The sequence below is a fragment of the Lycium barbarum genome, chromosome 11 (genome assembly GCF_019175385.1).
Source record: "Lycium barbarum isolate Lr01 chromosome 11, ASM1917538v2, whole genome shotgun sequence".
Taxonomy (NCBI): Eukaryota; Viridiplantae; Streptophyta; class Magnoliopsida; order Solanales; family Solanaceae; genus Lycium; species Lycium barbarum.
In genome coordinates this window covers 2,666,972-2,694,878 of record NC_083347.1, presented here as the reverse complement: position 1 = coordinate 2,694,878, position 27,907 = coordinate 2,666,972, and the positions used below count along the sequence as shown (strand labels likewise).

Here is a 27,907-nt window from a genome sequence, read left to right as displayed (position 1 = left end):
ACACATAATAAGTTAAATGTCATGTGGCGTCCATGTCATCCAACTCTAATGACTAGGCTTGCTTATGTAAGAATATGTTAGAAATGATGGGTGTTCACCCCTAAAAAGGTAACAATTAAATTTGTACGCGGTTTAAAGGATATGTGGTTGAATTAGTTGTTAACGTAATGAAACAAGAAATAACAACCAATCGATTATAACAAACAAAGAGAATGATAGCATGTATTGTGAATAATCCCACTGGAAAATTGGTCTGGTGCCAAGCTCTCTTGCCTTTTGACCGGACTGAACAAGTGTATAGCTTATAACTTTGAACAATGAGTGTTACAGAGTTTGTGTGCCAAAAAAGTAGAATCCTCTCACTAATGAGGCTTTAGAATCCTCTCACTAATGAGGCTTTACCCCTATTTATATTACAAGGCAAAACCCTAATGTTCCCCTAAATAAGGTAAAAAGGTGAAAATGTATTTATTGTAGCTGGCGGCACCAATGGTCCGAACGTACCTGACGGCGGGATTCGCGGCGAGAAATTCGGCCCATCGCGGATTTCTCGTGTTGACGCTAACTGCCATTTCCTCGGCTGTAGCATAACGGACGGCGGATCTGGTGGCGAGAAATCCGGTCTGTCACAGATTTCTCGTGTTGAGGCTAACTGGCGTCATCTCGGCTCCCAGACTGACCTCATCTCGGACCTTGCTGACTCCTTATCATCGAACCCGGATTGGTGTCCCAACTCGACATCCATGTTCCCAATTTATCCCGACCTTTTGCCGGACTGACTCAATTTCATCATAGCGATTTTTACCATATACAATGGGTTTTTGAATACTTTGCTAAAGGTAGGGGTATATTTGGCTCCAACTTGTAATGCGAGGGCTAGATTTGGCCTCAACTTGGGATAAAAATAGCTAATTTATGAAGGTGGGGTAATTTTTGACCTTTTTCCCAAAAATTAAACCCCATCCAACGATGTCTCACCTCATTCGCCCAACTTTACTCTTTGGATTACTTTAAGTCATGCTCACAGTAAGTTTCTCTTTCTGTGTTTTAGGTGATCGAAGCGCCTCTGCCGAAAGCACCATTAGATAGTGCTCTTTTTGCTCACTGGTTAGCTATAGAAGGGATACAACCTGCTATTCCTGAAAACCCTCCACTTGAAGGTTCATCTTTTACAATAACTTTTGCAGCAATTAGCTTGTGTAGACATGCTAACGTACATACAGAGATGATGGTTGCTCGATTATCTATTGTTTGCTATGCGCTGTCTTATCAATATGATATTGATTCTCATTCCCTTAGTTGTCCTGGTTTGAAATTTGTTTTCTCTGCCCTGTTGCTGCAAAGACATGGAAGAGGATATTGGTGAAAAATAAGTAAGTAAAACTTGTAACAGATGATGATATTTTCTTCTTGAAACTTCCTTTTACTTGTCAAGAAAATATTTTTATGCTTGTGACTGACAAATTAATTTCATGGCAGCACTTGCTCAGCTGCCTGCTGATAACCGAAAGACCCAGTATAAGGAGGATGGAGTTCCTGCTGATCTTACAATACCTGTTAAGCATGTCTTATCCCGTGAGCATCAGGTACATATGTACCAATATGGTTGCGTCCTCTTTGTCCATCCTATATGATTCTATCCTTATGCTTCTTTGGTTGTTTTGCAGCTTTATTATGACAGGATTACAGAGCTTACTGTGCACAAATCAACTCCCCTCTCTTTAAAGAAGCTCTAGCAAGCTTTGCAACAGATCTTGGGCTTCATCCTATAGATCCTTACTTCACATATTTTGTTGCTGATGAGGTAAGTCTAAGCCAATTCAAGTTCAGCAATGTAACATTTGTAAGTGAGGGATAAATGATCCAGTGATCTTCTGTTTTACGTTAGGTCGCACGGAATTTGAATAATTTTGGTCTCCTCTTTGCTTTGATGAGGCTGGTCTGGAGCCTTCTTCAGAATTCTCATTTACGTTATCTCATTGCCATTTACTTCAGTTTATTTATCCTTTTATCTTTTAAGGGGATGCGGATAAAATTTTATAACCTCTGTCCTTATAAAGTTGGTTATCCTTGATGACCATATTCGGAATTATTTAATGATATTTATTTTTCTAAGTGGATACCAAATAAAACATTACTAAAAACTAATTCTATAATGCTGGATGTCATTTTTATAATTGGATTTCTCAAACCTTAATATGTATCTAGAGAATGATGTTGGATAACTAAGCATATGTCTGTTGAGAAAAGAGATGGAGTTAGCTTTCATGAACAATATTAAATTTTTCTTTTTTCTGAATAAGTACTTAAATTACTTTGTTCATTAAATTAGCGTCTTATGCATAATCGGAAAGTTGGTTTGCGTTTATTCTGCAACTTTGGCTATGGGTCAGCATGATGTTCGTATAGTTGCATCTGATGATTTTCTTGTTTACCTTTCCAGTTGCATCAATCAATGCCATCTGTAATGACATGCCTTGTTGCGAGAAGGTTGGGAAATAAAATCTCTGACCACCTGTAGGAACTGAGGGACTTCACAACAAAGTTGGTTGGTTTAATATGCAGGCGGTAGGGATCTCCTTATTCAGTCATTCTCTTGGTTTTGTTTCATTTAAGGATAAGAGAGCACGTATCTCCTCTGCTGCCTACTACTTTTATTGGGTCCCTTGCGAAGGGGGTGGTTATATATCTGTATAATTGTTGATGCATGTAAAGCATTTCTTAATCTGCTTGAACGACAGTGTTTGGCAATTGTTGACTTTCACTTCCATGATATCAATTAAGTGTCCATAATCAATTGGGACTGTGTCATTCACATGTTAAAGTGCGCAGATATGGCCATCTGTATCACAGTCTCCAGCCACGTGTCACGAAAACTTTGCTGCATGCTTATCTTGATTCAGCTAAGGCACTGCCTCAGCATTATGGAGCTATCCAAGGGCTTAGCAGCTCCTGGACCTGGTGTGGTATCTCCTTGATGTCCCGGATTTTCTTTCATCTTCTTACAACAACAACAACAGCCCAGTGAAATCCCACATCTTGGGGTCTGGGGAGGGTATAATGTACGCAGACCTTACTCCTACCAAGGTAGGATGGCTGTTTCCGAGAGACCCTCGGCTCAATAGAAGCATAAAAAGGGGGTCAGATAAGGTTAAAAGATTTAAAACGATATTGCAATGAAATAATGCAAGCGACACAGTAAAACAGGATAATCAAGGAATTCAAAGCGATATGGAAATGCAAATCACGAAAGCGGCACAGATAAAATAGAGTAATTAAAGTACAGAAGTAGCAAATAATAACATAAATCAAAGCACAAGAAATTATAATGCGCTAATGCGCCTACTAATAAGGAAAGATAACGAGACTTATATACTAGCCTTCTACCCTAATGTGGGTCCTCCACACCTTCCTATCTAAGGTCATGTCCTCGGTAAGCTGTAACTGCGTCATGTCCTGTCTAATCACCTCTCCCCAATATTTCTTTGGCCTACCCCTACCTCTTCTGAAACCATCCATGGCTAACCTCTTACACCTCCGCACTGGGGCATCTATGTCTCTCCTCTTCACATGCCCAAACCATCTCAGTCGCATTTCCCGCATCTTGTCTTCCACCGAGGCCACTCCCACCTTATCCCGAATAGCCTCATTTCTAATCCTGTCGCTCCTAGTGTGCCCACACATCCATCTCAACATTCTCATCTCGGAAACTTTCATCTTTTGAACGTGAGAGATCTTAACTGGCCAACACTCCGCCCCATACAACATAGCCGGTCTAACCACCACTCTGTAGAACTTGCCCTTCAGTTGTGGTGGCACCTTCTTGTCACATAGCACTCCTGAAGCTAGCCTCTATTTCATCCACCCTACCCCACTACGATGTGTGACATCATCGTCAATCTCCCCGCTGCCTTGCATGATAGACCCAAGGTATTTGAAACTACTTTTCTTTTGGATGGCCTGAGCACCAAGCCTAACTTCCACGCCAACCTCCTGGGGTGTCTCACTGAACTTACACTCTAAGTACTCTGTCTTGGTCCTACTCAGCTTAAATCCTTTAGACTCCAAGGTATGTCTCCAATCCTCCAGCTTAGCGTTAACTCCGCTACGAGTCTCATCGATCAGGACTATGTCGTCCGCGAAAAGCATACACCATGGCACCTCACCTTGAATTTGTCGCGTCAATCTATCCATCACCAAGGCAAATAAAAACGGACTAAGAGTTGATCCTTGATGCAACCCCATCACAACTGGAAAGTGCTCTGAGTCCCCTCCTACTGTCCTTACTCTAGTTTTAGCTTCCTCATACATGTCCTTGATCACCCTAATGTATGCTACAGGTACACCTTTAGCCTCCAAACATCTCCATAGGATTTCTCTTGGAACTTTATCGTAAGCCTTTTCTAGGTCGATGAATACCATATGCAAGTCCCTCTTCCTTTCCCTATACTGCTCCACCAGTCTCCTCACAAGATGAATGACTTCTGTAGTTGAGCGTCCCGGCATAAATCAGAACTGGTTCTCTGAAATAGACACGCCTCTCCTCACCCTCATCTCCACCACTCTTTCCCACACTTTCATAGTATGGCCTAGTAGCTTGATACCTCTATAGTTTTCGCAACTCTGGACATCCCCCTTGTTTTTGTATAGAGGGATCATTACGCTCGACCTCCATTCTTCGGGCATCGTTGCCGTCTTAAAGATGACATTAAACAACCTAGTCAGCCACTCCAAACCTGCCGAGCTCGCGCTCTTCCAAAATTCCCCAGGGATCTCGTCAGGTCCGGTCGCTCTTCCCCTGCGCATCCTACGGACAGCACCCTTAACCTCCTCGACCTTAATACTCCTGCAATACCCAAAATCGTGACGCCTCCCTGTATGCTCCAAATCTCCCAACACGATGTCTCTCTCCCCTTCTTCATTCAAGAGTTTGTGAAAATATAACTGCCATCTCTGTTTAATGAGAGTCTCCTCTACCAATACTTTTCCATGCTCATCTTTAATGCACTTCACTTGATCCACATCGCGCGCCCTTCTCTCCCGCACCCTGGCTAGCCTGAACAATTTCCTATCCCCACCTTTCTGTTCTAGTTCAGCATAGAGGCGTTCAAAAGCTGCCGTTTTTGCCGTCGAAACCGCCGACTTCGCCTCCTTCCTCGCTATCTTATAAAGTTCCCTATTCGTCCACATCTCGACCTCATCCTTGCTTTCTATCAGCTTCGCATACGCCATCTTCTTTGCTTCCACCTTCCCTTGCACTTCTCCATTCCACCACCAGTCCCCTCGATGCCGACCACGACTACCTGTCGAGACTCCCAACACTTCCCTTGCTACAACCCTAATACAACTAGCCGTCCTATCCCACATACTGGTCGCATCCCCACTACTATCCCAGGCCCCCATATCCTTCAATTTCTCTTCCATCTCCAGGGCACTAGCCGTGGTCAAATTCCCCCATCTGATCCTAGGTCGATCATCCCCGACCCTCTTCTTCCTCGTCATCTTGATCCCTAAATCCATCACCAAGAGCTTATGTCGGGTTGTAAGGTTGTCCCTCGGAATGACCTTACAATCTTTGCACAAACCTTTATCATCCTTCCTAAGAAGTAAAAAATCTATCTGAGTCTTAGCCGCCGAACTACGGAAGGTTACCAAGTGCTCTTCCTTCTTTGGAAAACTCGAATTGGCTATCACCAACCCAAAAGCTCTTGCGAAATCCAAAAGTGAAACTCCTCCTCCATTTCTGTCCCCGAAGCCAAAGCCTCCATGCACATCATCATAACCTCCCGAAATAGACCCGATGTGCCCATTGAAATCCCCTCCCACGAAAAGTTTCTCAGTAGGCGGTATGCCTCCCACTAACTCGTCCAAATCCTCCCAAAAGCGCCTCTTCTCCTCCTCGCGTAATCCCGCTTGCGGCGCATAAGCACTAATAATGTTCAAAGTGGTCCCTTCAACGATCACCTTAATCGACATCATCCTATCGTTGACTCTCCTAACCTCCACCACCTGATCCCTTAAATCACTATCTACTAAAATGCCTACCCCATTCCTATACTTTGATCTACCAGAGAACCAAAGCTTATACCCGTCTACCTCCTTAGCTTTAGGTCCTACCCATTTGGTCTCTTGGACACAAGCTATATTAATCATCCTCCTCTTAAGGGTCTTAACTAGCTCTATGGACTTTCCCGTTAACGTCCCAATGTTCCAAGAACCTACTCTCAGTCTAGATGCTCCTTTAACCCACTTACTCCTCCTAACCCTCGTGCCCGTCCCTGAACGAGAACATGACCCTAGTCTACCATCAATATCCAAAGCCACGAAAACGCGTTTGAACTAATAAATTAGTCAAAGGTCTAAAGTCAGCAAATGTAGCTACAAATGTATGAACAAAGCATAGATATGAGAACCGGAGGTACCAACTCCAGTCGAAATGAACCTGATCGCCGCCGGAAAATACTGTTCACGTCGGAATACTGTTCAGGCAAATTAAAAGGGAAAAAAAGTAGAAGAGAAGAAGAAGAGGAGAAGAAAAAGGAAAAAGCGAAAGCAAAGTAAATGTAGCCGGAAAAGTCGCCGGCGTTACCTGGTCGCCGGTATTACCTGAATGTGATAGTGGCCGGAAAAGGATCTGAAATATCAGATATCAGATCTAATCTGATCTAAATCTCAGATCTGAATGGTGAAGGGAAGAGGAGAGAGAGGAGCGAGAAAGTTAGAGAGAGGAGAGAGAAAAATACAGCTAAATTTTCATCTTCTTATTACTTCTAAATTTTAAGATAAAGACATTAGATATCTGTAACGTTTGAGAGGGAAAATGGGCAATGCGGATTCATATATAGCTGACCACAATTGTTTGGGACTAAGGCGCAATTATTGTTTGTTATAGTAATCTGTGATATTTATAAATTTTGTGCAGGTTCCCCTACTTGTGCTGCCCAATCTTGAAGCTTCTTTGCGGTTGTTGGAGCCTGAAATGCAGCTTGAGAAACAAAAAAAATGAAATGAAGAGACATGAAGTGTCACGACCCAAATCATGGATCATGCGGGCGTCCACACTAACCCTCCCTGGTGGGCGAACCCTTCAGGTAACTACCTTAATTTGATACGACATGCGGAATAAATACTTTTATTATAAGAAATTCCCAAAATCTGGTCTAGACTCATACAAGAGCTTCTAAGAAGTTTACAATTTGAAGTAGATAACAGACTCAACTGGATACGACTTCTGTTTAAGGATAGAGAACAACAGAAATCTAAGGAGAGACTCTAGGTTGCAAGATCTCAAATAGCTCACCCAAACCGCCTTTGACGAATGCCTCGAAACGGTCGTGAGACTCCGAACATTACCTGAAAATAACTCTACACTCTACAAGGAGTGTAGCAAGAGTAGTATGAGCACAACACAAGGCTCGTAGGTATCATAGGCCGACAATGGTTAGTTTCACGCATATACACAAGAAGCAACTAACAAGTAAGCAGATAAGTAATCAAACACACTCACAACTCTATCACATATAAAAGTCTTGCAGTAACGATAGTCACAAGGGATTTCAATATATCAGTTTATAAGCCTAGGGGGAAATCTCTAAACCTCGAGTCCATCAAGCCTCTAAAGTAAATACTTACAAACAACAACTCAATAATTCACAAATCAAAAATCAATCAGAGAATGTGCCATGCAATGGCATGAATAGCAATTCAAATGGAGTGCTATGCAATGCAATGTCGTGCTATGTAAATGTTATGCAATGCAGTAGTCACCTCTCACGCTCCATTCTCGTACACACATGCTATGGCAATGCCTCAGAGTCATGACCCATGGGGGACCCGCGAAGTCCATGTACCACTCGTGCTTGCAGGCAGAAACCTCGGAGGCTATCAATTACTCTCAATCTCCGGCAAAGACCTCGGAGTCTCTCAATCACTATTCAATCTCCGGCAAAGACCTCGGAGTCTCTCTGTCACTCTCAATCTCCGGCAAAGACCTCGGAGTCTCTCTGTCACTCTCAATCTCCGGCAAAGACCTCGGAGTCTCTCAATCACTCTCCTGACCATTAGGACAACATAAAAGTAATATGGAAGCATGTCATGCATGATATCAGTCTCAACTATATCACCAATATGCAATAAACAAGTACAAGTCATATTATTGTCCATGGCTCAATAATCAATATTACCCTTCCCTTTCATAAGGTGAGTGAGCTAGTATGTGATAAGGATACAAGTAGGTGATAATTACATCAAATAGCACATAGAATATGGGATGCATGCCTCGCATGAAATCAATCTCAGTAATCATCGCAGTCATAGGTTCAATAGATTCATACTAGGAAGTGCAATTCAATATTCAATTTCTCAGTAATAACCTTCCTCTTCCATATGACCAGTGACATAACAATAGAGAGGGAATTATATCAAGTACATGAAATCACAACCATGGTGACAAGCCCACATAACAATATCACAATAATGGCGACAAGCCCACATAACAACTGACAATACCAACCTAGATGGAATTTACCTCCACACCATGCCTGAAGACCTATCATGCTTTTCTCGTCAACCACTACTATCTACATACGTTTTGCTAATCGGAGTCTAGACATAAAGTAAGCCGTAACCTACCTCAATGCCGAACAGGTGTCACGAACTTCTACGCCAAAGCTTTTTCCTTCTGAAGTGCTTCTGAACAGACAAGGTCTATCAAATATATAATCTACATTAGAATATGAATCTAATAGCGCCCATATTGCTATACCTATATTCGAAATCCAAAAACGCACTCCAAAAAGTGGCCTTGGGCCCACAAAGGCAGATTTGGAATTTTATTGAAAAATAATTTCACCCATTATCTAAGGATCATATAATTCGGGCGGCATCTCCTCTAAATAATTCACCCCATGCGAACTCCAAATTAGTTCCAAATCACAACAACACCAACAACCTTATGTACATCTAATCCATAAGAACATAGCACCATAACAATCCTCATAATTCCACAAAATCCAATTCATATCTCAACAATTTTATATAAACAACTACAACTTTAAATATCAAGATTCCTTCACTCTTAACACATAATCAATGACAACAACAACAAGTTATATGATTTCCTGCCATTAATCCGGTAGTTCTCATCTCACAATTTTACCTATGGCTTGGACGAATTTAAATATATCTTGGAGAGGAGGATTCTTACCTTATTTTAGTTAGGGCAGATCCTATAATCACTTGCACCAATTGCCCCACATCTTCTTCCTCGACTTAAATCCTAATGTTGCTGCCCCCTTGGAACATTTAGAACACTTTTATGGAAATAAAATTCCCTTTCTTTCACCATATTGGAGGTGGCCGTGAGCTTGGCAGCCATGGTTATTCATAATTCTTTCTCCAAATCAAGATGAAGATTAACAATTTAATGGTGTTGAAAAAGGGACTGGCCTTGAGCTTCAAAAAGCTGCCATGGCCGTGTGGTTCTCTCTCTCCAATTCAACTTTGGGGAAGATGAAAGTGTGATTCATTAGTCATCATAATGCAGCCCACCCATTAGACACGTCCCATTATGGCATGTGATGATTTATGATCAGATTTTTTTTAATTAACATGCTTGGTGGGGTATGATAAGTTAGTGCACAAAAGGATTATGTGCTCCTCTACTAAATGGACTGCCAACCCTCTTCTTTTTATCACTTTGGACAATTGTTGTTCACGTTGGAATGTCCCCAAAGTCATCCAATAGTCCCAATTATTTACTCATTTCCACCACACTTCCTCCACCTTTATTTGCTTATTAAATGTCTTTACATCTTTATCCAAATGTTCCAGAAACTGTTTCTTTTAATTAATTCATTTTCCCCACTCCACCAACATTTAATGTAGTAGGATTACACATACGGCCACTTTATGCTTACTATGCATAATATTCCCCAAAACGTGTCCAGCAATGGGTATAAGTAACATTAGCCATTTGTTTCTATATTTATTAGGATGTCACAGGGACCTACACTTGTCCACTTTGTTTCCCAATCTGATCATCAATATCTACAGAAGCATTAGTCACATTTGACTCTTATTCCATTGAACCACACGTGTCTTCCATGATATTAACACCTAACTACTTGTCTTCCACTAACACTCTTAATCACTGACATGTTTCCCACTAACATTCTTAATTAATCAATTTCTCAAATAATTAATTATGGGCTTGTCCTATTACTCCCCAACTAAAATCATTGTCCAAAATAATCTTTTTACTCAACCATTTTGTTTTATTTTAAAAAAAACTATCCACTCCGTCAAATACCATATTTACACACTTACACCTTATATGTGTGCAAATAATATTTCTATGAATAAACTATTCACACACATTAAATACATATATTCTAAAATTTACTCGTCAATTAAATAACCGAATCACCCGTTATCGCAAGCTATAGACACCAAAATTAGACCACGAAAAGGGTGTTTTAGGGATATCAGGCCTAAAAGTGCTAAACGACCAAATGAGTCGTTGCATCAGATACCAATTAAACAATCGCTCGTCCTCGAGCGACAAGAGAGAATGAACGCTGACGGTAACTAAAGAATCTTTAATCGGACAATGCGGGAAACCTCTACGGAATGCGCCATAAACACTGCTCTTTTCTCTTACTAGCCGGAACTCCCTCTAACTTAGATAAAAGACCTAATTTTCATATTTCCAAATTCAAATTCCCCCCCATCCTCGGTTTCCGAATATAAGCACTGCTTTTGTCAAAATGTTCTAATCCTATATCACCAAACCTATGAGCGTTATCGATAGGCCCCACAATTTTCCTTAGAACCACACTAACCTTAGACTAAGACACAAACCTTGCCCACTCTGAACTGGTAAAGTATTCTGATTCCACTAACCCTTCTTTCACCCTTCTTAAATTTTCTTCGTACCACGATTTCTTAGGAACACATGAAGACCAACCCGAAACCACAACTTACTCTTGCCAGGAAAGACTCTTTGCTTTAGCAGAGTAACCTTAAGCGATCCCAACAAACTGATCCACTCATAACTGACCTTGCTAATTCTAAGTCTTACTTACACCTCCAAATCATAATGCAGGAAGCATACCACTGAATACTCCGCGGAGCCAAGTCCGTAGGACACCATCAGATCACTCTATAACCTCTTGCGACTATAGTACCTTAAATCATTACCAAGTACTAACGTAACCCATTAATTAAATCATACTTTAACTCAACGGAATCCACAAACCCACTTTTCATGGATAAACCCCAATTTCCTACTTTAGAAATCCTGGATTAAAGTTTAAACTAAGGAATTGAATCAAGGGGTAATACTTATATTATGGTTTAGACCTTACTCCATTGAAGGTACTTGGAGAACGCCTTTGAATTATCCTAAGTCCAAGCTTTCAATATTATGAGAAACCCCAAAGCAACATTAATAACAAAAATGCCCAGCTGTTACGCCTCGTTTCTCATGCCAACTGATCCCAAAACTCGCTTTTGATGCTTCCAACGGATTCCTTGTGAAATTTCACTCAAGTTAGGCTTTTGAATCACTCAATTTGACCTTATAATGAATGAGATATGGTGGTTTCAGAACAAATCAATTGTACTCAAACTCGTCTATCATGTTGTGCCTCCCTTTACTTAGCCTAATGCCATTCTCCACTTGACATCTATTAATAACATTCCTTTTGAATAGTTGAAAACGAGTTTCCTTCTTAGTAATGACTTTTGGTCGCAATACTCCCTTGATTCCTCATGAATATCCTTTCAAAAGATATAAGTGAATCACTTTCTTGATATGATCCTCCTTGATACACGGACTCGTCTATCCTTCTTCTTGCTCAATAATTGTATTAAGTCTCACATGGTTTGCAAATCTTTCTCACTTCCTTTCTTCCATATGACCATGATAATGGTATTAATTCACATCTATAGAGTCTAGATAAATTTAACCCGATATATCCTGTTGTAGGTGTCTCTTGTCGACTCAATAAAAGCTTCAAATTTTTTTTTTTGCATAGATAAAATAACTTAATGTTGTACCTATCATCACTTCTCCAAATACTCACACGTCCACCAAAGTAAGATAAGAGTTTTGTAGTATGTAGTGGACCGTGAGTCCACTTAAAAATAATCCCTATCTTAAAAGACACTTACCCAATTTCATGCTTAGTCATTTTCAACAATTTTGTTGGAATATAAAGTAAAGTAATATAAAAAAGTTAGTACTAAAGGAGTGATAGCTAGTAATCCACGTCCTAGACAGTAGGGTCCACCTCCCCCTTTAATTACTTAAATATCTAATCTGCACTAAAGATGCCACCTCTTAACATATGTATGTTTCTTGTTAATGGGCTGTGGGGTCCACCCATTATTCAATAATTTACTACAATTATCTCAAAAGATATACACCAACAGATTCTCAAATAATATTAGTCATGTGTTCCTTTGTTGGGGGCTGTGCCACCTTGTCCCCCACCGCACTTACTAAATAAATTCCCCACTTTAAGTAGATATGTAAATCATCTTCTCTTAGTGGATTGTGGGTTTCACCATATGGGATGTCTTTGCAAAATAATCCTTTTAATAACATGCTCCAAACAGCCCATCACTACCACTTAATATTATAATTAGTCACCAAATAATATACTAGTCCTAATAATGCCACGGGGACAATGATATCCACTAATATGTCCAAATACCTCTTTAATTATATCCTTACTTCTACGTGTCATTATGCACTAAGATGTGTATATGACTTATTAAATCCCTTTTACCACTTAGTGCCACCAATTTGCTCAACTAAGGCCGATTGGCAGCCCACTATTGGTACTTATCCACGTTAATCATAACTGATGCCAAAATTAATTCCTTATCTCAATTCACTTTAATAACAATTATTTTTAATACACTTCATATACTCATTTCCATAATTATGTGACGTAGTACTAGTCCATAGTCCCTTTTGGTACACACAAAACAGTCCTAATCAACACAATATAGCAACACCTAATAACTAGTTTATGATTTCCGATCGTCGTCCCGCAACTTCCAGTTGGAAACATACTAACGTTGCTTATACAACTATTTCATCTTACAACTTGAGGGGAGAACATCATACCTTAATTAATGAACTTATCAATTACTTGAGCTTGCCAAGAACAATTTTTGCTCTTAGTAAGCCTTCACTCTTAGTACTTGGTAATGATTCAAGGTACCATGGTCGCAAGAGGTTATAGGGTGATCTAATGGTGTCCCACGGACTTGGCTCCGCGGAGTATTCAGTGGTATGCTTCCTGCATTGTGATTTGGAGGTGTAAGTAAGACTTAGAATTAGCAAGGTCAGTTATGAGTGGATCAGTTTGTTGGGATCGCTTAAGGTTGCTCCGCTAAAGGAAAGAGTCTTTCATGGCAAGAGTAAGTTGTGGTTTCGGGTTGGTCTTCATGTGTTCCTAAGAAATCGTGGTACGAAGAAAATTTAAGAAGGGTGAAAGAAGGGTTAGTGTAATCAGAATACTTTACCAGTTCAGAGTGGGCAAGATTTGTGTCTTAGTCTAAGGTTGGTGTGGTTCTAAGGAAAATTGTGGGGCCTATCGATAACGTTCATAGGTTTGGTTATATAGGATTAGAACATTTTGACAAAAGCAGTGCTTATATTCGGAAACCGAGGATGGGGGAAAATTTGAATTTGGAAATATGAAAATTAGGTCTTTTATCTAAGTTAGAGGGAGTTCCGGCTAGTAAGGAGGGAGAGCAGTGTTTATGGCGTATTCCGTAGAGGCTTCCCGCATTGTCCTATTAAAGATTCTTTAGTTACCGTCAGCATTCATTCTCTCTTGTCACTCGAGGACGAGCGATTGTGTAATTGGTATATGATGTAACGACCCATTTGGTCGTTTAGCACTTTTAGGCCTAATATCCCTAAAACACCCTTTTCGTGGTCTAATTTTGGTGTCTATAGCTTGCGATAACGGGTGATTCGGTTATTTAATTGACAAGTAAATTTTAGAATATATGTATTTAATGTGTGTGAATAGTTTATTCATAGAAATAATGTTTGCACACATATAAGGTGTAAGTGGGTAAATATGGTATTTGACGGAGTGGATAATTGGTTATATGTTTAATTTTAACGGGAGATTAATTACCTATAAGTAGCTTATGGTTAATGATTAAGGTGGACATCATGACCCTCTGCGTGGCAGCAACTAGTGAGTAAGTAAATAAAGTGGCTAGGTGTGCAATTGGCTAAATATTGTATTGTAGTGGGATAAATGAATTAATTAAAAGAAGTAATGAGATAAGTCCAAATGATAGTCATCCGCGTGGGACCTTAACATAAAGCAATATATATGATTATTGCTATGTAATGAATCTGTAGAGGAACACGTATTGGGATAAGCTTTTATGATAAGCAATTAATTTGGTAAGTGTTGTGGACCCCACGGTCCACCAACAAGGTCTTTTCTTAGTGATTTTTGCAAAATGAATATGTATGTTGGAAGCAATATGATAAAGTGGACTAGTGACTAAGCACCACTTAGTACGTTTGGTGGCATCATTTGGTGGAACATAATTATGGAAAGGTGATGGAAGGGTGTGCAGCCCACATGTAATCAAAAGGGTAACTTGTATATGTATTTGTGTATCATTTTCTTTGAGAAGGGATTTGGTAAAAGGAAACAAAAACGTAAATAGCACATGACAACATTGGGGGTAGCATATAAAGTCTTAGTGGACGACTCACACTTCCAATACTTCACTAAAAATCTGAATTAAAAGAGAGAGGCATTTCATCTTCAACCACAAAGTTGAACCAAAGAGAGAGAGAGAGAGAGAGAGAGAGACACGGCCATGGCCATGGCAGCAGCCCCTTGAGCTCACGGCCAGCCCTCATTTTAACACCCAAAAATTTCTAAATCTCACCTTGGATGGAAGAAGGAAGCATGAACAACCATGGCTGTCAAGCTCACGTCCATGGCAACCCTTAACCCACTTCAAGTGTTGCAAGAAAAAATAATTTCCTAAGGAGCAGCAAGGTTAGAGTTTAAGTTGAAGAAGATGAAGTGGTGCAAATGGTGCAAGTTATTGTAGGGCTGTCCAAATTAAATTTGAGGTAAGATTTCGTTTTTTTTTTGTCATGAAATTGGGGTTAATGATGTTGTAATGGAGCGATTAGTTTGTATTACGTGAAATTGGAAGTAAGAAAATTGTTTGATTAAAGTGGCATTATAAGTGAGCTGAATTGGAGTTGTTTTAATTCGGTTGAGTTTGATTAGTGTTGTCATTATTATGGTATTGTATTTGAAGATAATTTATTTATGTTGAAGGGCTGGAAATGTGGTTATAGACATGTATGGGTACTGTTGTCTATGGTAATAATATACTCGTTTTCATGTGTTTGTGATTTTGGGGAATAAAGGTCGAAGATTGTATTTTGATGTTGTAGTTTTGATGAACTGTTTTGGGCTTGCTATTGAAACGATATTAAAGTAATTTCTTGTACATGGATGGTTGTTGTTATTAATGTCATTGATTATGTGTTAAGCAGGAAAGACTTCTTGCTTTAGCGGAGCAACCTTAAGCGATCCCAACAAACTGATCCACTCATAACTGACCTTGCTAATTCTAAGTCTTACTTACACCTCCAAATCACAATGCAGGAAGCATACCACTGAATACTCCGCGGAGCCAAGTCCGTGGGACACCATCAGATCACCCTATAACCTCTTGCGACCATGGTACCTTGAATCATTACCAAGTACTAACGTAACCCATTAATTAAATCATACTTTAACTCAACGGAATCCACAAACCCACTTTTCATGGATAAACCCCAATTTCCTACTTTAGAAATCCAGGATTAAAGTTTAAACTAAAGGAATTCACTGCTGGTTTTTCTGGTGTAATTTTGCTTAAAAGTTGCGAAATTGCTACTGAAATTCATGTTAAAAATTTGCATTCTTTCCAAAACCTGAAACCACCATATCTCATTCATTATAAGGTCAAATTGAGTGATTCAAAAGCCTAACTTGAGTGAAATTTCACAAGGAATCTGTTGGAAGCATCAAAAGCGAGTTTTGGGATCAGTTGGCACGAGAAACGAGGCGGAACAGCTGGACATTTTTGTTATTAATGTTGCTTTTGGGTTCCTCATAATATTGAAAGCTGGGACTTGGGAGAATTCAAAGGCGTTCTCCAAGTTCCTTCAATGGAGTAAGGTGTAAACCATAATATAAGTATTTCCCCTTTCCGCAACTTCCAGTTGGAAACATACTAACGTTGCTTATACTACTATTTCATCTTACAATTTGAGGGGAGAACATCATACCTTAATTAATGAACTTATCAATTACTTGAGCTTGCCAAGAACAATTTTTGCTCCTTTTCACCTTCTATATTTAAGCAAGAACCGAGCACTTCTTAAAATTCCAAAAGAAAATGTTGTTGAATTGAGAAAACAAGGTGAGACCCCTTTCTTTTGTTTGCTGGTACGCTTTTTTTTTTACGCCTTTGTCACATCATCACAATAACACTCTTACCAAAATACCATAAGAACTCTTACTTTGCTATACGCTTCCCAAAACCGATCATATCATCGAACAAATCGCTCTTATTAAGCCATAAATACACTCTTGCCCCTTTCGAGAAAACCCAATACTATAAATATGGAGGTCCTATGACCCTATGAATCACCTCTCCCATCTCTTCAACCAACCTCACAATAACGATCCTAATCAAGACTCCACACAGCTGAAACCTCAAGTCATAGCTAGAAACCAAACTTAGTCACGCATCTAAATTAGAACAACACAGCTCGTAATGTACCACAACATGTCGGAAACAACCGTTCGCGCAAGAATTTAAGGACGAGCTCCCATCATCTGGGAGAAGGTAAAACAGAGAAGTTCAGATACTAATTGGGATCAACTAGATACCAATTTGAATGAAGTAGCACGAAATAATGAAAGAATCTGAAGTTTCCTAGATGTCCCATAACCTCCCAATTATAAGTGTGGCGCGCAACACACTCATAAGTAGGACTCTAGTTATGATAAGTATTTAAGACTTGATAACTTATTCTTATTTAATTTTTCGCTTATTTAACTTGTTATTAGTAATGTGGTTCGCCTACTCGGAGGGATAGTGTAGGTGCCACCACGACTCGCGAATTGGGTCGTGATAAGTTGGTATCATAGCTTAGGTTACCCGGTCTATAAGTACAAGAGCAATGTCTAGTAGAGTCCTACTTATGGGTGTGTTGCGCGCCACACTTATAATTGGGAGGTTATGGGACATCTAGGAAACTTTAGATTCTTTCATTATTTCGTGCTACTTCATTCAAATTGGTATCTAGTTGATGCCAATTGGTATCTGAACTTCTCTGTTTTACCTTCTCCCGAATGATGGGAGCTCGTCCTTAAATTCTTGCGCGAACGGTTGTTTCCGACATGTTGTGGTACATTACGAGTTGTGTTGTCCTAATTTAGATGCGTGACTAAGTTCAGTTTTTAGCTATGACTTGAGGTTTCAGCTGTGTGGAGTCTTGATTAGGCTCGTTATAAGAGATGGGAGAGGTGATTCATAGGGTCATAGGACCTCCATATTTATAGTATTGGGTTTTCTCGAAAGGGGCAAGAGTGCATTTATGGCTTAATAAGAGCGATTTGTTCAATGATATGATTGGTTTTGAGAAGCGTATAGCAAAGTAAGAGTTCTTATGGTATTTTGGTAAGAGTGTTATTGTGATGATGTGACAAAGGCGTAAAAACAAAAAACATACCAGCAAACAAAAGAAAGGTGTCTCACCTTGTTTTCTCAATTCAACAACATTTTCTTTTGGAATTTTAAGAAGTGCTCGGTTCTTGCTTAAATATAGAAGGTGAAAAGGAGGAAAAATTGTTCTTGGCAAGCTCAAGTAATTGATAAGTTCATTAATTAAGGTATGATGTTCTCCCCTCAAGTTGTAAGATGAAATAGTAGTATAAGCAACGTTAGTATGTTTCCAACTGGAAGTTGCGGGACGACGATCGGAAATCATAAACTAGTTATTAGGTGTTGCTCTATTGTGTTGATTGGGACTGTTTTGTGTGTACCAAAAGAGACTATGGACTAGTACTACGTCACATAATTATGGAAATGAGTATATGAAGTGTATTAAAAATAATTGTTATTAAAGTGAATTGAGATAAGGAATTAATTTTGGCATCAGTTATGATTAACATGGATAAGTACCAATGGTGGGCTGCCACTCGGCCTTAGTTGAGCAAATTGGTGGCACTAAGTGGTAAAAGGGATTTAATAAGTCATATACACATCTTAGTGCATAATGACACGTAGAAGTAAGGATATAATTAAAGAGGTATTTGGACATATTAGTGGACATCATTGTCCTCGCGGCATTATTAGGACTAGTAAATTATTTGGTGACTAATTATAATATTAAGTGGTAGTGATGGGCTGTTTGGAGCATGTTATTAAAAGGATTATTTTGCAAAGACATCCCATATGGTGAAACCCACAATCCACTAAGAGAAGATGATTTAGCATATCTACTTAAAGTGGGGAATTTATTTAGTAAGTGCGGTGGGGGACAAGGTGGCACAGCCCCCAACAAAGGAACACATGACTAATATTATTTGAGCATCTGTTGGTGTATATCTTTTGAGATAATTGTAGTAAATTATTGAATAATGGGTGGACCCCACAGCCCATTAACAAGAGACATACATATGTTAAGAGGTGGCATCTTTAGTGCAGATTAGATATTCAAGTAATTAAAGGGGGAGGTGGACCCTACTGTCTAGGACGTGGATTACTAGCTATCACTCCTTTAGTACTAACTTTTTTATATTACTTCACTTTATATTCCAGCAAAATTGTTGAAAATGACTAAGCATGAAATTGGGTAAGTGTCTTTTAAGATAGGGATTATTTTTAAGTGGACCCACGGTCCACTACATACTACAAAACTCTTATCTTACTTTGGTGGACGTGTGAGTATCTGGAGAAGTGATGATAGGTACAACATTAAGTTATTTTATCTATGTAAAAAAAAAAAAATTGAAGCTTTTATTGAGTCAACAAGGGACACCTACAACAGGATATCTCGGGTTAATTTATCTAGACTCTATAGATGTGAATTAATACCATTATCATGGTCATATGGAAGAAAGGAAGTGGGAAATATTTGCAAACCATGTGAGACTTAATACCATTATTGAGCAAGAAGAAGGATAGACGAGTCCGTGTATCAAGGAGGATCATATCAAGAAAGTGATTCACTTATATCTTTTGAAAGGATATTCCTGAGGAATCAAGGGAGTATTGCGACCAAAAGTCATTACTAAGAAGGAAACTCGTTTTCAACTATTCAAAAGGAATGTTATTAATAGATGTCACGTGTAGAATGACATTAGGCTAATTAAAGGGAGGCACAACATGATAGACGAGTTCGAGTACAATTGATTTGTTCTGAAACCACCATATCTCATTCATTATAAGGTCAAATTGAGTGATTCAAAAGCCTAACTTGAGTGAAATTTCACAAGGAATCCGTTAGAAGCATCAAAAGCGAGTTTTGGGATCAGTTGGCATGAGAAACGAGGCGTAACAGCTGGGCATTTTTGTTATTAATGTTGCTTTGGGGTTTCTCATAATATTGAAAGCTTGGACTTAGGAGAATTCAAAGGCGTTCTCCAAGTTCCTTCAATGGAGTAAGGTATAAACCATAATATAAGTATTTCCCCTTGATTCAATTCCTTAGTTTAAACTTTAATCCAGGATTTCTAAAGTATGAAATTGGGGTTTATCCATGAAAAGTGGGTTTGTGGATTCCGCTGAGTTAAAGTATGATTTAATTAATGGGTTACGTTAGTACTTGGTAATGATTTAAGGTACTATGGTCGCAAGAGGTTATAGGGTGATATGATGGTGTCCTACGGACTTGGCTCCGCGGAGTATTCAGTGGTATGCTTCCTGCATTGTGATTTGGAGGTGTAAGGAAGACTTAGAATTAGCAAGGTCAGTTATGAGTGGATCAGTTTGTTGGGATCGCTTAAGGTTGCTCCGCTAAAGCAAGAAGTCTTTCCTGGCAAGAGTAAGTTGTGGTTTCGGGTTGGTTTTCATATGTTCCTAAGAAATCGTGGTACGAAGAAAATTTAAGAAGGGTTCGTGGAATCATAATACTTTCCCAGTTCAGAGTGGGCAAGGTTTATGTCTTAGTCTAAGGTTAGTGTGGTTCTAAGGAAAATTGTGGGGCCTATCGATAACGTTCATAGGTTTGGGTATATAGGATTAGAACATTTTGACAAAAGCAGTGCTTATATTCGGAAACCGAGGATGGGGGAAATTTGAATTTGGAAATATGAAAATTAGGTCTTTTATCTAAGTTAGAGGGAGTTCCGGCTAGTAAGGAGAGAAAGCAGTGTTTATGGCGCATTCCGTAGAGGTTTCCCGCATTGTCCTATTAAAGATTCTTTAGTTACCGTCAGCGTTCATTCTCTCTTGTCGCTCGAGGACGAGCGATTGTTTAATTGGTATCTGATGCAATGATCCATTTGGTCGTTTAGCACTTTTAGGCCTAATATCCCTAAAACACCCTTTTCGTGGTCTAATTTTGGTGTCTATAGCTTGCGATAACGGGTGATTCGGTTATTTAATTGACGAGTAAATTTTAGAATATATGTATTTAATGTGTGTGAATAGTTTATTCATAGAAATATTATTTGCACACATATAAGGTGTAAGTGGGTAAACATGGTATTTGACGAGTGGATAATTCTTTTTAAAATAAAACAAAATGGTTGAGTAAAAAGATTATTTTGGACAATGATTTTAGTTGGGAAGTAATAGGACAAGCCCATAAATAATTATTTGAGAAATTGATTAATTAAGAATGTTAGTGGGAAACATGTCAGTGATTAAGAGTATTAGTGGAAGACAAGTAGTTAGGTGTTAATATCATGGAAGACACGTGTGGTTCAATGGAATAAGAGTCAAATGTGACTAATGCTTCTGTAGATATTGATGATCAGATTGGGAAACAAAGTGGACAAGTGTAGGTCCCTATGGCATCCTAATAAATATAGAAACAAATGACTAATGTTACTTATACCCATTGCTGGACACGTTTTGGGGAATATTATGCATAGTAAGCATAAAGTGGTCGTATGCGTAATCCTACTACATTAAATGTTGGTGGAGTGGGAAAAATGAATTAATTAAAAGAATCAGTTTCTGGAACATTTGGATAAAGATGTAAAGACATTTAATAAGCAAATAAAGGTGGAGAAAGTGTGGTGGAAATGAGTAAATAATTGGGACTATTGGATGACTTTGGGGACATTCCAACGTGAACAACAATTGTCCAAAGTGATAAAAAGAAGAGGGCTGACAGTCCATTTAGTGGAGGACACATAATCATTTTGTGCAATAACTTATCATACCCCACCAAGCATGTTAATTAAAAAAAATCTGATCATAAATCATCACATTCCATAGTGGGACGTGTCTAATGGGTGGGCTGCATTATGATGACTAATGAATCACACTTTCATCTTCCCCAAAGTTGAATTGGAGAGAGAGAACCACACGGCCATGGCAGCTTTTTGAAGCTCAAGGCCAGTCCCTTTTTCAACACCATTAAATTGTTAATCTTCATCTTGATTTGGAGAAAGAATTATGAATAACCATGGCTGCCAAGCTCACGGCCACCTCCAATATGGTGAAAGAAACGGAATTTTATTTCCATAAAAGTGTTCTAAATGTTCCAAGGGGGCAGCAACATTAGGATTTAAGTCGAGGAAGAAGATGTGGGGCAATTGGTGCAAGTGATTATAGGATCTGCCCTAACTAAAATAAGGTAAGAATCCTCCTCTCCAAGATATATTTAAATTCGTCCAAGCCATAGGTAAAATTGTGAGATGAGAACTACCGGATTAATGGCAGGAAATCATATAACTTGTTGTTGTTGTCATTGATTATGTGTTAAGAGTGAAGGAATATTGATATTTAAAGCTGTAGTTGTTTATATAAAATTGTTGAGATATGAATTGGATTTTGTGGAATTATGAGGATTGTTATGGTGCTATGTTCTTATGGATTAGATGTACATAAGGTTGTTGGTGTTGTTGTGATTTGGAACTAATTTGGAGTTCGCATGGGGTGAATTATTTATCCTTTAAGTGCCTAGAATACTTTAGGAAATTAATTTTTCTTGCAACACTTGAAGTGGGTTAAGGGTTGCCATGGACGTGAGCTTGGCAGCCATGGTTGTTCATGCTTCCTTCTTCCATCCAAGGTGAGATGTAGAAATTTTTGGGTGTTAAAATGAGGGCTGGCCGTGAGCTGAAGGGGTTGCTGCCATGGCCATGGCCGTGTGGCTCTCTCTCTCTCTCTCTCTGGTTCAACTTTGTGGTTGAAGATGAAATGCCTCTCTCTCTTAATTCAGATTTTTAGTGAAGTATTAGAAGTGTGAGTCATCCACTAAGACTTTATATGCTGCCCCCAATGTTGTCATGTGATATTTACGTTTTTGCTTCCTTTTACCGAATCCCTTCTCAAAGAAAATGATACACAAATACATATACAAGTTACCCTTTTGATTACATGTGGGCTGCACACCCTTCCATCACCTTTTCATAATTATGTTCCACCAAATGATGCCACCAAACGTACTAAGTGGTGCTTAGTCACTAGTCCACTTTATCATATTGCTGCCAACATACATATTCATTTTGCAAAAGTCACTAAGAAAAGACCTTGTTGGTGGACCGTGGGGTCCACAACACTTACCAAATTAATTGTTTATCATAAAAGCTTATCCCAATACGTGTTCCTCTACAGATTCATTACATAGCAATAATCATATATATTGCATTATGTTATGGTCCCACACGGATGACTATCATTTGGACTTATCTCATTACTTCTTTTAATTAATTCATTTATCCCACTACAATACAATATTTAGCCAATTGCACACCTAGCCACTTTATTTACTTACTCACTAGTTGCTGCCACGCAGAGGGTCATGATGTCCACCTTAATCATTAACCATAAGCTACTTATAGGTAATTAATCTCCCGTTAAAATTAAACATATAATCAATTATCCACTCCGTCAAATACCATATTTACCCACTTACACCTTATATGTGTGCAAATATTATTTCTATGAATAAACTATTCACACACATTAAATACATATATTCTAAAATTTACTCGTCAATTTTTTTTTTTACGCCTTTGTCACATCATCACAATAACACTCTTACCAAAATACCATAAGAACTCTTACTTTGCTATACGCTTCCCAAAACCGATCATATCATCGAACAAATCGCTCTTATTAAGCCATAAATGCACTCTTGCCCCTTTCGAGAAAACCCAATACTATAAATATGGAGGTCCTATGACCCTATGAATCACCTCTCCCATCTCTTCAACCAACCTCACAATAACGATCCTAATCAAGACTCCACACAGCTGAAACCTCAAGTCAAAGCTAGAAACCGAACTTAGTCACGCATCTAAATTAGAACAACACAGCTCGTAATGTATCACAACATGTCGGAAACAACCGTTCGCGCAAGAATTTAAGGACGAGCTCCCATCATCCGGGAGAAGGTAAAACAGAGAAGTTCAGATACCAATTGGGATGAACTAGATACCAATTTGAATGAAGTAGCACGAAATAATGAAAGAATCTGAAGTTTCCTAGATGTCCCATAGCCTCCCAATTATAAGTGTGGCGCGCAACACACCCATAAGTAGGACTCTACTAGACATTGCTCTTGTACTTATAGACCAGGTAACCTAAGCTCTGATACCAACTTGTCACGACCCAAATCATGGATCATGCGGGCACCCACACTAACCCTCCCTGGTGGGCGAACCCTTCAGGTAACTACCTTAATTTGATACCACATGCGGAATAAATACTTTTATTATAAGAAATTCCCAAAATCTGGTCTAGACACATACAAGAGCTTCTAAGAAGTTTACAATTTGAAGTAGATAACAGACTCAACTGGATACGACTTCTGTTTAAGGATAGAGAACAACAGATATCTAAGGAGAGACTCTGGGTTACAAGATCTCAAATAGCTCACCCAAACCGCCTTTGACTAATGCCTCGAAACGGTCGTGAGACTCCGAACATTACCTGAAAATAACTCTACACTCCACAAGGAGTGTAGCAAGAGTAGTATGAGCACAACACAAGGCTCGTAGGTATCATAGGCCGACAATGGTTAGTTTCACGCATATAAATAAGAAGCAGCTAACAAGTAAGCAGATAAGTAATCAAACACAGTCACAACTCTATCACATATGAAAGTCTTGCAGTAACGATAGTCACAAGGGATTTCAATATCTCAGGTTATAAGCCTAGGGGGAAATCTCTAAACCTCGAGTCCATCAAGCCTTTAAAGTAAATACTTACAAACAACAACTCAATAATTCACAAATCAAAAATCAATCAGAGAATGTGCTATGCAATGGCATGAATAGCAATTCAAATGGAGTGCTATGTAATGCAATGTCGTGCTATGTAAATGTTATGCAATGCAGTAGTCACCTCTCACGCTCCATTCTCGTACACACATGCTATGGCAATGCCTCATAGTCATGACCCATGGGGGACCCGCGAAGTCCATGTACCACTCGTGCTCTCAGGCAGAAACCTCAGAGGCTATCAATTACTCTCAATCTCCGGCAAAGACCTCGGAGTCTCTCAATCACTCTCCTGACCATTAGGACAACATAAAAGTAATATGGAAGCATGTCATGCATGATATCAGTCTCAACTATATCACCAATATGCAATAAACAAGTACAAGTCATATTATTGTCCATGGCTCAATAATCAATATTACCCTTCCCTTTCATAAGGTGAGTGAGCTAGTATGTGAGAAGGATACAAGTAGGTGATAATTACATCAAATAGCACATAGAATATGGGATGCATGCCTCGCATGAAATCAACCTCAGTAATCACCGCAGTCATAGGTTCAATAGATTCATACTAGGAAGTGCAATTCAATATTCAATTTCTCAGTAATAACCTTCCTCTTCCATATGACCAGTGAGATAACAAGAGAGAGGGAATTATATCAAGTACATGAAATCACAACCATGGTGACAAGCCCACATAACAATATCACAATAATGGCGACAAGCCCACATAACAACTGACAATACCAACCTAGATGGAATTTACCTCCACACCATGCCTGAAGACCTATCATGCTTTTCCCGTCAACCACTACTATCTACATACGTTTTGCTAACCGGAGTCTAGACATAAAGTAAGCCGTAACCTACCTCAATGCCGAACAGGTGTCACGAATTTCTGCGCCAAAGCTTTTTCCTTCTGAAGTGCTTCCGAACGGACAAGGTCTATCAAATATATAATCTACGTTAGAATACGAATCTAATAGCGCCCATATTGTTATACCTATATTCGAAATCCAAAAAACGCACTCCAAAAAATGGTCTTGGGCCCACAAAGGCAGATTTGAAATTTTATTGAAAAATAATTTCACCCATTATCTAAGGATCATATAATTCGGGCGGCATCTCCTCTAAATAATTCACCCCATGCGAACTCCAAATTAGTTCCAAATCACAACAACAACACCAACAACCTTATGTACATCTAATCCATAAGAACATAGCACCATAACAATCCTCATAATTCCACAAAATCCAATTCATATCTCAACAATTTTATATAAACAACTACAACTTTAAATATCAAGATTCCTTCACTCTTAACACATAATCAATGACAACAACAACAAGTTATACGATTTCCTGCCATTAATCCGGTAGTTCTCATCTCACAATTTTACCTATGGCCTAGACGAATTTAAATATATCTTGGAGTGGAGGATTCTTACCTTATTTTAGTTAGGGCAGATCCTATAATCACTTGCACCAATTGCCCACATCTTCTTCCTCGATTTAAATCCTAATGTTGCTGCCCCCTTGGAACATTTAGAACACTTTTATGGAATTAAAATTCCCTTTCTTTCACCATATTGGAGCTGGCCGTGAGCTTGGCAGCCATGGTTATTCATAATTCTTTCTCCAAATCAAGATGAAGATTAACAATTTAATGGTGTTGAAAAGGGGCTGGCCTTGAGCTTCAAAAAGCTTCCATGGCCGTGTGGTTCTCTCTCTCTCCAATTCAACTTTGGGGAAGATGAAAGTGTGATTCATTAGTCATCATAATGCAGCCCACCCATTAGACACGTTCCACTATGGCATGTGATGATTTATGATCAGATTTTTTTTAATTAACATGCTTGGTGGGGTATGATAAGTTAGTGCACAAAATGATTATGTGCTCCTCCACTAAATGGACTGTCAGCCCTCTTCTTTTTATCACTTTGGGCAATTGTTGTTCACGTTGGAATGTCCCCAAAGTCATCCAATAGTCCCAATTATTTACTCATTTCCACCACACTTCCTCCACCTTTATTTGCTTATTAAATGTCTTTACATCTTTATCCAAATGTTCCAGAAACTGATTCTTTTAATTAATTCATTTTTCCCACTCCACCAACATTTAATGTAGTAGGATTACACATACGGCCACTTTATGCTTACTATGCATAATATTCCCCAAAACGTGTCCAACAATGGGAATAAGTAACATTAGTCATTTGTTTCTATATTTATTAGGATGCCACATGGACCTACACTTGTCCACTTTGTTGCCCAATCTGATCATCAATATCTACAGAAGCATTAGTCACATTTGACTCTTATTCCATTGAACCACACGTGTCTTCCATGATATTAACACCTAACTACTTGTCTTCCACTAACACTCTTAATCACTGACATGTTTCCCACTAACATTCTTAATTAATCAATTTCTCAAATAATTAATTATGAGTTTGTCCTATTACTCCCCAACTAAAATCATTGTCCAAAATAATATTTTTACTCAACCATTTTGTTTTATTTTAAAAAAAATTATCCACTCCGTCAAATACCATATTTACCACTTACACCTTATATGTGTGCAAATAATATTTTTATGAATAAACTATTCACACACATTAAATACATATATTCTAAAATTTACTCGTCAATTAAATAACCGAATCACCCGTTATCGCAAGCTTTAGACACCAAAATTAGACCACGAAAAGGGTGTTTTAGGGATATTAGGCCTAAAAGTGCTAAACGACCAAATGGGTCGTTACATGAAGCTTGGCGAGTATACGGGGCCTAGATGGTCACTCTTTCGCAAGAGTTTTTCTTTATCATCTCGTCATCTTAATTCTTTTGTGATGTTTTATGTGGCCTAACATGAATTTTCTCTTTTAGTATTAATATTCTGCATCACTGATAAAAATCCTTCGAACTGTGTTTTCGCTTACAGTGTGCTGCGGGTCTATGCATGTATGAGCATTTCAAGATGCTTCCTGCCTCTCTATCTCCATCAAATCGGACATTCCTGAAGAGTAAATTGAAAGTCTTGACTACATTGTCGAGTACGTCTTGAAATTTACTTAGTCTATCCTTGCTATACTCAATAACTGCAATTTTTTTATTATTCAGGTTTTTGAAATATTTGTGTTAAGTTGTCTGTTAAGTATGTCTTTCTGCTTTTAACTGTCAATAGAGAATTTGTCTCGAGAAAGATATGTTCTGTAGCACTCCATAGTTATTTTATAGTATCTTATTTCTGTATGTATCAGATTGACATCTCCTTTTATGATAACATATTTTGTGCTAAATTTTAGAGCAAAATCATTTTTTTAAAAAAAATATTTTTTATTTTTTAAAAAAAATATTTTTTTATTTTTTAAATAGAAAACTATAGTCACGTTTCGTAAATATTTCTCATAATATGTATATATACGTACTTT

At 38.6% G+C, this 27,907-nt stretch overlaps 1 long non-coding RNA gene across 3 annotated transcripts; it reads left to right on the top strand.

Moving 5' to 3' along the window:
* Positions 1-709: 709 nt before the first annotated feature.
* LOC132619032 (uncharacterized) lies at positions 710-27,761 on the top strand. 3 transcript variants are annotated; one of them, XR_009574475.1, is made up of 8 exons: positions 710-839; positions 1,052-1,373; positions 1,480-1,586; positions 1,668-1,804; positions 2,444-2,568; positions 2,833-2,966; positions 6,923-7,091; positions 27,418-27,761. It is a non-coding gene; the product is annotated as an uncharacterized LOC132619032 (long non-coding RNA). The 3 variants fall into 3 exon arrangements; XR_009574474.1 differs by having other exon boundaries at positions 794-921; XR_009574476.1 differs by lacking the exons at positions 710-839; positions 2,833-2,966 and having other exon boundaries at positions 1,234-1,373.
* Positions 27,762-27,907: the final 146 nt, after the last annotated feature.